Source organism: Acipenser ruthenus, chromosome 1, assembly GCF_902713425.1.
Source record: "Acipenser ruthenus chromosome 1, fAciRut3.2 maternal haplotype, whole genome shotgun sequence".
In the NCBI taxonomy this organism is placed as follows: Eukaryota; Metazoa; Chordata; class Actinopteri; order Acipenseriformes; family Acipenseridae; genus Acipenser; species Acipenser ruthenus.
In genome coordinates this window covers 23,744,711-23,756,953 of record NC_081189.1, presented here as the reverse complement: position 1 = coordinate 23,756,953, position 12,243 = coordinate 23,744,711, and the positions used below count along the sequence as shown (strand labels likewise).

The following is a 12,243-nucleotide window of genomic DNA, read 5'->3' as shown; positions in this document are numbered from 1 at the left end:
AGGACCTCGTAAACACCTTTGTCGTTGGGGTCATTTATTCTGATATTACACATTAATTCAAGCACAAAAAAAGAACCGCATTCGCACTGAGATGCTTTTACAAAGTGTGCTTTGCCCAACCCAGGATGAATAGATGCTATCCAATCTCAAACAAAAGACCCCTGTGGTCTACAAAGAAATTAGAAACTGTCTTAATTATGAGTTATATGCACCATTCGTACACACCAGATAGCCGATAGGAACTTTTAATGGGAAAAGTTATCATTAAAAAGATTACAGAAGTGCTCTTTAATGTGATAATAATATTCTACAATGTAAAGCAATTAAGACACAAGTACTTCCATATAGGCCTACTTCTAAATGCCTAAATATCATGGTGAGATGACTCAATTAATAAATAATTAGAATCAGAAAAACACACATCTTCTTTTCTTCTGTTCCAGCCCAGATTTTATTTCAATAAGAGAATGTGTGATTCATGGAAATTGCTTCTAAAAAGTGCAATATACATGCAAGGTATTGTAAAGAGCCCCTCTGTTTTCTGTAAGGTTATAATGGACAGGAAAAGGAATGCTTTCATTATGCTCTACTGTCCCTCCCTGGAATCAGCGTGGTAGCTGGAGGACACCTGGAGGCCATTTCACAAGCTAAAGACCTACAGTAAATTAAAAAATATAGTGTTACATGTCCCCAAGTGTTGCTACAACTGTTCAAGTAACGTACCTGTAATTTTTCTTTTCATTGTTAACTTCCTGACAACTTTTTAGACGTATAACTTTAAAGTTTGTTCAAAGCTCTTTTGAAAATGTTTGCTCTTTTCAAAATGTTCGCTGAAGTGCACTGATAGTGTAAGGATTATTGCCCACATTGTCAAACAGGTTTATACAGCAATACGGATCCATGATATCCTTTATCTCCCACTCATCTAGTCAAATGCTGCTGACAATAGTGTATTATTGCATGTAAGTTAACTTACGTTCAGTACTTCATAACACTACTACAGCTAATTTAACATAAACATCTACTTAGCTATTTTAACAACCAAGAACATTAAATATAACTCACAGTAACATAGCTATACGTAGTACGTGTATATTTCTCAAGGGGTGTGTGTACATGTAAGTGATATAACTCAAAACTGCTCAGTCATGTTTGTAATGCATTTAAGAAAACGTGAGGATCCTGACATTTATAGGATGCTTATGACCAGAAAGGAGGATTGCTAATGGATCTAAATGCATATTGATTAAAGGAATAGGCAATGAATTATATGGGAGTGTAAAAGGTCAAACAGAATTTAGACCTTGTGCTGAAACAGTTTCAGATTAATTCTGAAAAAAATAAGCAGTGGCACTGTTAAATGTTATACTAGAGGCACGTGAAACACAGGCACTTTTATACTACTGGATCAGGGCCATAGATTCCTGAGTTCAGACAGTACCAGTTCTGATGTTCAAATGCATTTTGGATGCCCTTACACCAAGTGTGTTACTTTAACATTCTAGAGTTTAAACACAATACAGAAAAGGTAAAGAAAGGGTTTCATGATGTTGAAATTACAAGGTTCACTTCTGGTCTGTGGAAGCATGTCGGTTGCAGGTTGGAAGGTGGTGGGACTTAAAGAGCAAGTAAAAGACATTGAAATGATCTTCAGTATTGACAGGATTAAGCCCTGGGTGTAAATATGGTTTATTTGAAAGTAGTTCACTGTGGTCAATGCAGTAAAACCTGTGGGTAAAACGTAAAATACATGTTAATTGGTGGCATATTTACATCCATTTATTTGCGGGTAAATAAAGCAGGAGTCTGTATTCCATACCGTTCAACAGAGCAGAGGCCCGTTTAGGTATGGTAGCACCCATGTTGTCTACTTGGGAATTATTCCCTGTTCAGCAGCTGTAAGAACTATGGCTTTATTAAAAGGCTTTGGTTAGAAACACAGTACAACTGAATATGATTAACCAGGGTGCGAGCACAGTTTGTTCTAAATATTCTAATTTTAGTAGGATGCTTAAAAGTTGTCCAGTCATTTTGAGAGCAGCACCCAAAAGCTAAAGCAATACAGACACGTGAAAAGTACCTGGCCAAGCTAACGACTGTGTGGGGGTCAATAGATCATACTAGGTAAGCAGACTTTTTCTATAACCAGTGTTAAATCAAACAATCATCATCCCACTCTTAATATAAGAGAGATATTAATAGTCTTTACAGGTCCTTGTGTCATTCTCTCTCTCTAGCACTTCAGTAGATGTTCTTGCAGGCGCACCACCAGCGGTGTGAGAATGCACATAGACATGACAGAGTACATGGTAATATATCAGTCAGCACACAGTAAATAAAATAGGTAATTAATAATTGTTGCCGATTAAGTGACATGGTTACTATCAGCCAGGAGGTGAATATATACACAGGCCCCATCTCAACCAGTGTTAGAAGTGTCTGCATTCATGTATTAGTAAAGTATTAGCAAAATATCTCCAATTTCCCAGGTAGAAAGGCCATATTTGGTTTTTTTTTAAGGTAGGGTTACCATGTGGCTCCAGATTAACCGGACACTGTGAGACAGAACGGGATTTCAAACTTGCCCCTAAATTGAAATAAATGAAGGTGTAAATGAACCATCCTTAGCTACAATTAATAATGGTGCTTAAATACCCGCATGCGCGTCAAATAATTGTATTATACCAAGAATGAATTGCAGCCAGTCACTATTTTTTTCTGTTTGTTAAAATTCAATCGCCCATATTATTCTGCAAATACAATTTCATCATCATCTCATTGCTCTATCGATAAATTAGCTATTCGTTCATTAAGATCTGATCAGAAGCAGCTGATCAGTGTGAATTGTTTGCTGCGCCCAAGCAATTCCACCACAGCAGGATTAATCTCAGCAAAGGTGCTCATTTATACGTGAATTACTTTCAATTTAGGGGGAATTCTGAAATTCCGGTCTGTCTCAAAGCATCTGGTTAATCTGGAGCCATATGGTAACCCTATTTAAGGTAGACTGAAAAAGGTTTAAACATGTATTATTATTTTACCCTTGTGTCACTCATGTTATTTGGTATCCAGTTATTTTCTTGTGTCTGTTTTTCATCACATAATCAAAACTTATTTTAAAAGGTTATACTCAGCATGGTTCATAGCCGCAAGCCTAGCTGCTGAATACCATTTAAAATAGCCTTGGTTTACAATCCCACAAGGGCTTTTTGCGTCATCAATGTCAGACTAAAGGTGACAGAGCCTATTGATCTCACCTTGAACACAAGCTTCCCTGCTTACAATTGCATTGTGATGCGCTGGATGAGTTCATTGCTGCTTTAACCACAAGCCACTTGTAAGCAGGGAAGCTCTAATTTAGTCTCACATTGATGACGCAAAAAACCCTTGTGGTATACTGAACTTAGGCTATTAGAAATGGTTTTCAGCAGCTTAGTTTTCAGCTATGAACCTTGCTGAGCTTAAACCTTTTTTAAATAAGTTTCATTGATGTGATGAATACGCTGGTGTCATACAAAGAACAGCCCTTAACAGCACTTTATTTGTGGTGTCACATGGCCAAATGTTTTGTGGGGACCCCACAACCCCACACTAAAAGAATCCCTGTCTCCAAGATTAGGTGCAAAACCTGATTGTACCAACTGACAATATCAATGCTAGTAGGAGTTAATAGGAGTTTCAGGTGGTGTCAAATGCAGTAGTACTTTACTTGACATGAGTACATGCTAAATGACGTGATCCAGGTTTTTGTGTTAGTCTTTAAGAATTGCTTTTGTATGTTTACCAGAATGGTATGTAATGACCGTGTAAAATGAGCATGAAATGTGGTTATGTGTTATATGTATCCTCTAATTATGATTCACTGTGAAGCATCCGCATATATAACTATATGCAAGCACTTTTATACAATGTTTTCCAGATTATGTCCCGGACCAAATCAAAACTTTGACAACCTGCTAATCGCACTTAACAAAACTGTATTTAATAGCATTTTCTTTTTATGAGTAGAAGAAATAAGATACTTACAAAAAAAAAAAAACGCTATTAAATACAGTTTTGTTTAGTGCGATTAGCGGGTTGTCAAAGTTTTGATTTGGTCCCAGCCTATGTGTAATTAATGACTTTCCTACATATACATTGATGGTGATAGTGCTGTTATTGTTTTTCATTTTTAAACAGCTTTTTCCTTGGGTAACATTCCATACATTGTCATTACAGTACCATATGTACCATATAAGGCTAATTCTCAGCCTTTTTATTGTCATTCATAATGCTTTTGAATCAAGAAAAATAAAGTAGGTGATGGAGAGATCTGTGCTTTCTTTTTAAGTTGCTTTACTGTAACTTGTCCTTGTTGAGCAACGTTTACCCCTGTGATTCAAGGATTTATCCCTTGTAAAATAAGTACATATCAATTAGTTTATTAAATAACATTGTAAGGGTTACATTCTTTATGCATGAACAAATATCAGTGAAGTGCACTGTAGTGTTGCCTGCCAGATCTATAAAACAGTAGTGGAAAAAATGATGGCAACTCTTGTATTTAATAAGTAATGTATTGATCTCAGGCCCAACAATGTGCAAACATTATGTAAAAGAAGAATACTTAACTGTGTAGATTGCAGCCCAGCTGTAAAGGTGTATGTAAGACTCTGGTGGTGTTGATAACAAAGGGTTTAGAAAGAATGATAAAAAGCTCTTAAAGTGATGGCTTGTAATTTGTCAATGAAATTGTGACTCAGGTTACACAAAGACTTAGTCTTAATGGATAAGGAGCAGCTAGAAAGAAAGTCCATATATTAAGCCAACATAACAGTATAAAGATTTAGTTTAAATTCAGCTTGCATTGATCAACAACCATCAATGACAGGATGTGGCAAACAATGATACCATTCATGGTGGTGAACCTGTTCATCCCTTTGGGGTTGGTTGATAAATAAAGCTGTTTTTGAATTTGAATTCAATCACATCTCGCGTGATTAGACACGTACGCAGCGTGGATCGTGCAATGATGCAGAGAGCACTGGACAAGTTTGTAATCAAACAGTGACTGCGCCACAGCATTGTGCAGGTATGTTTTTTGTGTTCTCTGTTAGTGAAAATCTGTTTCAATAAAGTGAATACACGTTCATTGAATACATACTGAGTACAGCACTGTTATTGCGTGATATTTGATTTATTTATTGCATTTATATAGCGCTTTTTATACAAAAAGTATCGCAAAACACTGTACAGTACATAGCAGAAAAAAAGAACAAACCACAACAGCATGTCACGCATACGACTGCCACACTCAGCCCATTTAAATACAGATTTAAACAGTATACACATAATACAAAAGCAGCAATTTTAAAGTTACATTAAAAACCACTAAGATAAGAAAGCCATTTTATAGAAGTGCATTTTTAGTCTTGACTTGAACACTGTAATGGTCCCAGCTTCCCTGATAAACAAAGGCAGAGCATTCCATAATTTATGAGCTCCACAAGAAAAAGCCCTACCTCCCGTGTTGCTTTTGTTGACCCTAGGAATAACCAGCAGCCGCACATCCTGTGATCTCAGAGTGAGGTTTGGAAGATACGGGGTCAGTAACTCCTATGTAAGTAATAACTATGTGCTAATTCATTCAGGGCCTTGTAAGTTAACAACAAAATCTTAAAAATGGTAAATTAGAGCCAGGTGCAGGGTATTTAAAAAGAGCAAGCAGTCTCATTTGTTTAGTTTAAAAATGGTGTGTCTATTGTTTATTTGTCAGGTAAACAGCTTAGCCCTCACTTCAAATAATGTTGTTTTAGCGGTTTGTAAATGCTACAGAAAAACACCAAAAAAACACTTTTGCACATTATCTACCCCTCTTTGACACAGATGTTGAAAAATTACTGAAATCCTGTTCACCTGTGGGATGTCTCTTCAACCTCCGTCTCGCTCTCCTGTCTGTCACTCAGCAGCGAATGCATGCACCCACACAGCAGACGGCCTCTCTGTCACGAGCATTAATACCCTGTATCTCTCTAAACAAGGGATTTAGGGGAGCCCCCAAATAAAAGCTGAATCTCAACATAATAATTGTGTGAATATCTTAATTGTTACAGCTGTGTATAATGGTATTTAAAACAGGATTCATTTATCCGTCTGTTTACATATCCGCCCTTACTCTGGTCACACTGCAGTCGGATATGCAATGGATTATTGTATTTACTTACTTTTGCATGTTTTAATTAAATCAATTTACTCAACTTAACTTAGTGTGTAGTTCAAAGTTATAAATGGGACTACTTTGTGGTAACTTTATTGGTGTAGATATTTAATTAAAAAAAAAAAAAATGTCCTAAAAATTACTTCTGCTTCTTTTTTCAAATCCAATGTTTGATCTGGATTATAAATGCAGTAAGGCCCTTCAGGGTGTCCGTATACGTCTAATATATGGACTTCTCAGGGATTGGAGGCGCTTGACTTCATCTTGTACCCCACAATGCCCGAGGCGTTTGTATATTTGACATATACGGACACCCTGCCAGGCCTTATTGCATACATATATATGCAGTGTAATCAAAAGTTTACATACCCCAATGGAAATTTATAATTTGTAGAAACTTCTTGAAAACAAATAATTATCGGAAAAATCTTTTGCAGCAAAAGTTTTGCTTTTGTGGATGAGGAGAAAAAAAGTTACAAGAAATAGATGTCTACAATTATTTATTTCAGCAATCTTTTTGCAAAACTCCAAAAATGCTAATTCAATGTATTCATACCCTGACAAGGAAAATTAAATTAATTATTATTTATTTCTTAGCAGACACCCTTATCCAGGGCAACTTACAGTTGTTACAAGATATCACATTAGTTTTACATACAATTACCCATTTGTACAGTTGGGTTTTTACTGGAGCAATCTAGGTAAAGTACCTTGTTCAAGGGTACAGCAGCATCCCCCATCTGGGATTGAACCCACAACCTTCCAGTCAAGATTCCAGAGCCCTAACCACTACTCCACATTGCTGCCCAGCTAGTTTTAAATTGTGTAATTTAAGTAATGGAACATGATAAAAATAAATTTAAGAGAATTTAATGTGCATTCAAGTGAAACAAATGACTACAAAGTGTACTTGGATTGAAGATTAACAGCATTGTAACTGCAATTTAAAACACACTTTTGCCACAGCTTCACACACATTGACAAAATTAATAAAAGATCTGTTGAATGTAGTTATGGTTCAGTGTAGCCCCAGGACAGACAGACAGCAGGAACCATGCAAATACAATGCAAATACCTTCTAACTGTTTTTTTTTTTTTTAGGATCTCTGGTAATTTGAGAAACCTACTTCGAAAGTAGAAGAGAACACAGAGTTTATTTTTAACATCTTACACATGCTAAGCTCACTTTTGATCTTTGTATCTTTTCAAAGGAAGTTTCAGCATTAGTCTGTTCCAAGTGCTCTACGTGTCCTGAGGGTTAATGTAGACCTGCACATACTGGTTATAGAGCAATATATGACAACTAATGCTGTTAGATTACAAATGATTGTTTATAACAAGCGTTCTAGCATGGTCTCATGGGCTCTTACAGATGCAGGAGGCAAGAGGTGGAAAAAATGACAAATGACAAATATGCCGTTATCGATCCACAACCCAGTCCTATTAAATGTCAAGCTTTGGCCTGAGTATCTAACCAAGATAAATGTAGATCTGCAGTACTGATAAACATAAGGCTTTGGTGCTCTTATATAAGCAAAATAGATGCTGCTTAATATATGTAGCAGTTGATTAATAATTAATATTACTGTAGAATAACTGCAGGATGTCTGCATAGAATACATTGTGGTGTTTCTAGATCTAGGTTGTGGGGGCTGGAGAAGATCTCTGATGTCAATACTACATACCATACAATAGATACAACTAGTGACTATACTGCACAGGGGATGTAAGAGTAATTCCACATGTGTTGTACGTTTTGGTGCACTCTAACAGTGCATGGAAGCCTCTTTAGTGTTTTGTTTTCAGTAAAAGTAATGTATAATGCTGTGGAGCTAATGTATTAAGATACGTTAACAGGGCACCATGAGTTAAAGTGAAGTAACTTTGTAAATACAGCTATGGCCAAACATTTTGCATCACCCTATAGAATGAAATCATTTTGCTTCATAAAGTCGAAAGAAACCTGCTGAATAATGTTACGTTAACATATTCAATTACATACCGCTTTGTAATTTTTCATATACTTGCAATACTGACAAAAATTATTAAATCTCACATGAAGTAATGTACTGCTGTTAGGGATTCCAATAGACTTTTTTTGTAGTTTCTTTGATTAAATAATGTTAGATAAAAGATCTAAATGATGGTCATATAGTTTTTTAAAATTATGTCTCAATCCTACAATTCTAGGTGATGCAAAACTTTTGGCCTTAGCTGTACATTTATTTAAACTGCACAACCCTCCCAAGTACAGTACTACAATCACATTTAGTGATATACTGTAGAATGTAATACCAGTAAAAAATAATTCAATATGGGACAGCCAAATAGTTTATAGAAAAACTAATAGTGGGCACCATTCAGGTAGACCTAACTGCCTGGTGGTAAACACATGTCTAGTAATTAAGCTCTGGTTTCTGGGCCTGTCAGAGAAGAGACTTACAAAGTGGTGATACATGTGATAAGCACTGATCGTAAATGAATCATGAGGCTAACAGCAGCCTGAGATACCTTAACAAGTAACTGTGGGAACTGAAGCATGCTGATGACCTACTACACATTTTTATTGAAGCAGACTAGTAAATGCATCTCTTATCTGACTGTCTAACAATTCAGGTTATGCCTTCCAGCGCAACAAATATATTTGTAAAAGAGTTCTTCACCAGCCACCCTGCAGCCCCTGTATGAAACAAAGCCAGGACCGAGAGCAGGGGACTTGGAGAGTCTTCATAAATATTGTTTTCATGCCTGCATCTCACAGAAAACAGAATAAAGACTTTGGCATCCATTCAAACATCCATTACTAACCAAATCATTTTTGCTGAGAGATTTAAGATTACTCCAGTCAAAAGAAAATGTTGTGTTGCCAAATATGTTCTGGTGTTTAATTTAGTGAGTAACATCAAAGATATTGGAGGTCTGCAGTGTTTGATTTCTGATAATGTTTACTTGTATTATGTTACAGACTGAAACTTTATAGGCAGTCCATAATTAAGACTACGTGTGTGTATGTGATTTTGTTGAATTTTTTATACACAAATATGCTTACTTAGACTTGAAATGTCTTAAATGATGCAAGAAATGTCTACACTGTATTTTAGTGAAAAAATATAGTAACCTATTTTAGCTTGTGTTATTTTGGAATACCATTGCTTCTGACTCAGGGGCGCCGGAGCCAGGGGGGTCATGACCCCTCATCGTTTGACAAAAGCAACATCAGCACAGTGGAAAAAGGCACTTGTGTAGCACACAATGTTTAGTTGCGGTTATAATCTGTGTAACTTTTACTTTGTGAGAATTTTGTTTGAAATAAAGTGCTACACCCTCACCCTCACTCCCCAGACCTTGCCTTAGGGCCTCATTCACTAAACGGTGGTAAATGACCAGATTTACCGCGTGGCAGGGGGAAGTCACACTGAGCGGAATAATGAAGCAGTGGTCGCTCTATTCACTAAGCTAATTATAAGCACAAATAAAGCAAGCTAAATTATTCATTTGCACGTTGTCACATCATGCAGAATTATGTAAGAGGTTTACACACACATTATTATAGTATATAAGGGCGCTTGAAAGAAAAGGTAAGTACGATTCTGAGTTTGTCACAATGAGCGACCCAGGAGGACAGATTGAGGAATCTAATGTTTACAGACCAGGAGCTAAATGTATTAAATGTAAAAGTGGTAGGGAATTATGAAAGGCTTTTTGGTGCTGAATCAGCGAGAACATTAACTTCAAAGAAGAGGACCATTTGGCAAAACATGAAGGACAAAATAAATGTGCTCCATAGGAGGAGGGGTGGGGTAGTCTTGCTTGCCCCAAAGACTCACAACATCCTGTGTGACAGTCAAAGCGGAGAAAGTAATTGTTAATGGAACATTTATGTTTAACTCTCTCTGCAAATCAAATCAAATAAATATTTGTTTGTTCAACTTGATCTCCCTCTGACCTATTTTGTAATATTACCAAAGTTAGTGAAGCACTCGCTCAGTCAAGTGTTTGGCAAAATGTCACTTTTTTAATGTTAAAAAACTGATGAAATTTGATTGCTTGCATTTATGACCGCACCTCAATTCTCACTGTGTGTACATTCATTTATTGGACCTTTACAGTTTCCATAATTTTCTTTTGTATATTTTAAAGCTATTTTAAGCATAGCTTACTTAAATATCACATGTACATGGTGACTATATAAATATATTAACATAGCCAAAATTGTTGCATATGACAGGAAGCCAACCAGCTCTATATACACCTGCCTCGCAATCTCCATATATCCCAGACTGTCTGAGGATGTACGAGTCGTGCTGCACCAGGATAGCTGGCGACCACATCAAGAAGCCTCAGTTTCGCATCACACACCATTTGTACTTTAATGGAGTGGTAGTGCTTCCTATTACGAAAGATATGTTCTATATCTTGGGATGGTGACAGTGCTATGTGTGTGCAATCAATAGCCCCCAATACATTTGGAAAGCTAGACACTTTGTAAAAGGCCACTGTTATATCATGGGGAGCAGTTGTCTCTCTGGGATAATAGATGTAATTCCTGGTGCGTTTCAACAGGGCATTCAGTACCAGTACCTATTAAAGTTAGCACTCTTAAGCGAATCTGGTTTGCATGTCAAATGCCTCCCTCGCTGTATTTTGTGACGTAATTTGCATACATTTCTACCCATTAACATTATTCATTGTATTTAAATGACTCGAACGCGGTACGTTTTCCACGTGCTAGGTTGCCTGCCACTAGTTAGTGAATACAGCAGGTATACAAAGCATGCAGTAAAGGGGCTTACTGTTGCAAATGACATGTTCCATCTCAAGGGTCTATCCTGGACTGAAAAATATATATTATTAAGTCAATCAAGCCATTTGTATGGTTGCTTGTAATACGGTACTGTTTCTGCAGTCAGTATTCTAACATATAGGATGGGCAACAGTCTCACACACACATTAGTTAGCACTTACTACCCAACAGTCACACCTTGGCACTCAATAGACTTCATGTCAACTGAAGTCAACAGTTCAACCCATAATGAAATGTTTCAATGGTCGTAAACATAAAATAAAAACCACCAACAAATATTGATTATAAAAACAGCTAAAGTTTAGGACTATGGTTTTATACTTTCAGTTTCCAAGCAACTCAAATGATCAAAACAAATAAAAAGATATACCACCAATAAGACTTACAATGCTTTTACGCTTATGCAATGTTTTATTTTTATTTATTTCTAATATTAAACAGGAAAGACTTATTGAGATACAACATCTTGTTTCCAAGAGAGCCTTGGAGGATAGAAATAGCAGGCGGCGGCACAAAGCCATTCACAAATGGTGCTTCTAGAGGCCTGAGTAAGAATCTGGAAAGCCAGACCTTTAAGCCAACGGATGTGTAGTGGTCTTTTAGCTGCATTTTTATTGTTTTTGTTGGAAACTTAAATCATGATTGTAACTGGAATGACCTAAACTTTCAGGAGTGCAATTTTATGGTTCAAAACCCCACACAGTCATTTTGTGTAGATGTAACCCTATAAAAATAATAAAAGTATTTATAAAACATTTGCAAATGTGGTTACTTGTTTATAACCTGTCCTAAAACACCCACTTAATATGTCTTATATGAGATTTAGTTTAGTAAATCTACAGTAAGATTTTAGTAGATCTACAGTAAGATTTTAAAACTAAAGGAAACATTCAAAAAGAGCATTGCTTCCAGGGCTAAGAGTACAATGTTAGCAAATTTTCGGGGACTGTTGAATCAAAACAACTTTTTGTCATGCCAGATTCATCCTGACCCAAACACAATTTGAGTTTGTCAGAATTAGCTGATTAAATCTTACATGCAGGTGTATGGTGTTTATTTATTTTTATAAAAGCAGATTGTGTTATTGTAATTTTCTTTTTGTTTTTTGTTTTTAACCAAATCAATTATTGTAAATCCTTTGTGGTTAAACATCAGGATACTGAGAGTACCATAAACATGGAAAGAGCATGTTAAACTGCATGTTATTCTGTTTGGTCTTCAGCATTACACACCTGATAATACT

General features: G+C 36.3%; 1 long non-coding RNA gene across 2 annotated transcripts; it reads left to right on the top strand.

The window, feature by feature from the left end:
- Positions 1-3,417: 3,417 nt before the first annotated feature.
- LOC131736858 (uncharacterized) lies at positions 3,418-10,125 on the top strand. Of its 2 annotated transcripts, none has more exons than XR_009328456.1 (3): positions 3,418-5,071; positions 5,529-5,599; positions 7,298-10,125. It is a non-coding gene; the product is annotated as an uncharacterized LOC131736858 (long non-coding RNA). The 2 variants fall into 2 exon arrangements; XR_009328455.1 differs by lacking the exon at positions 7,298-10,125 and adding an exon at positions 5,866-7,289.
- Positions 10,126-12,243: the final 2,118 nt, after the last annotated feature.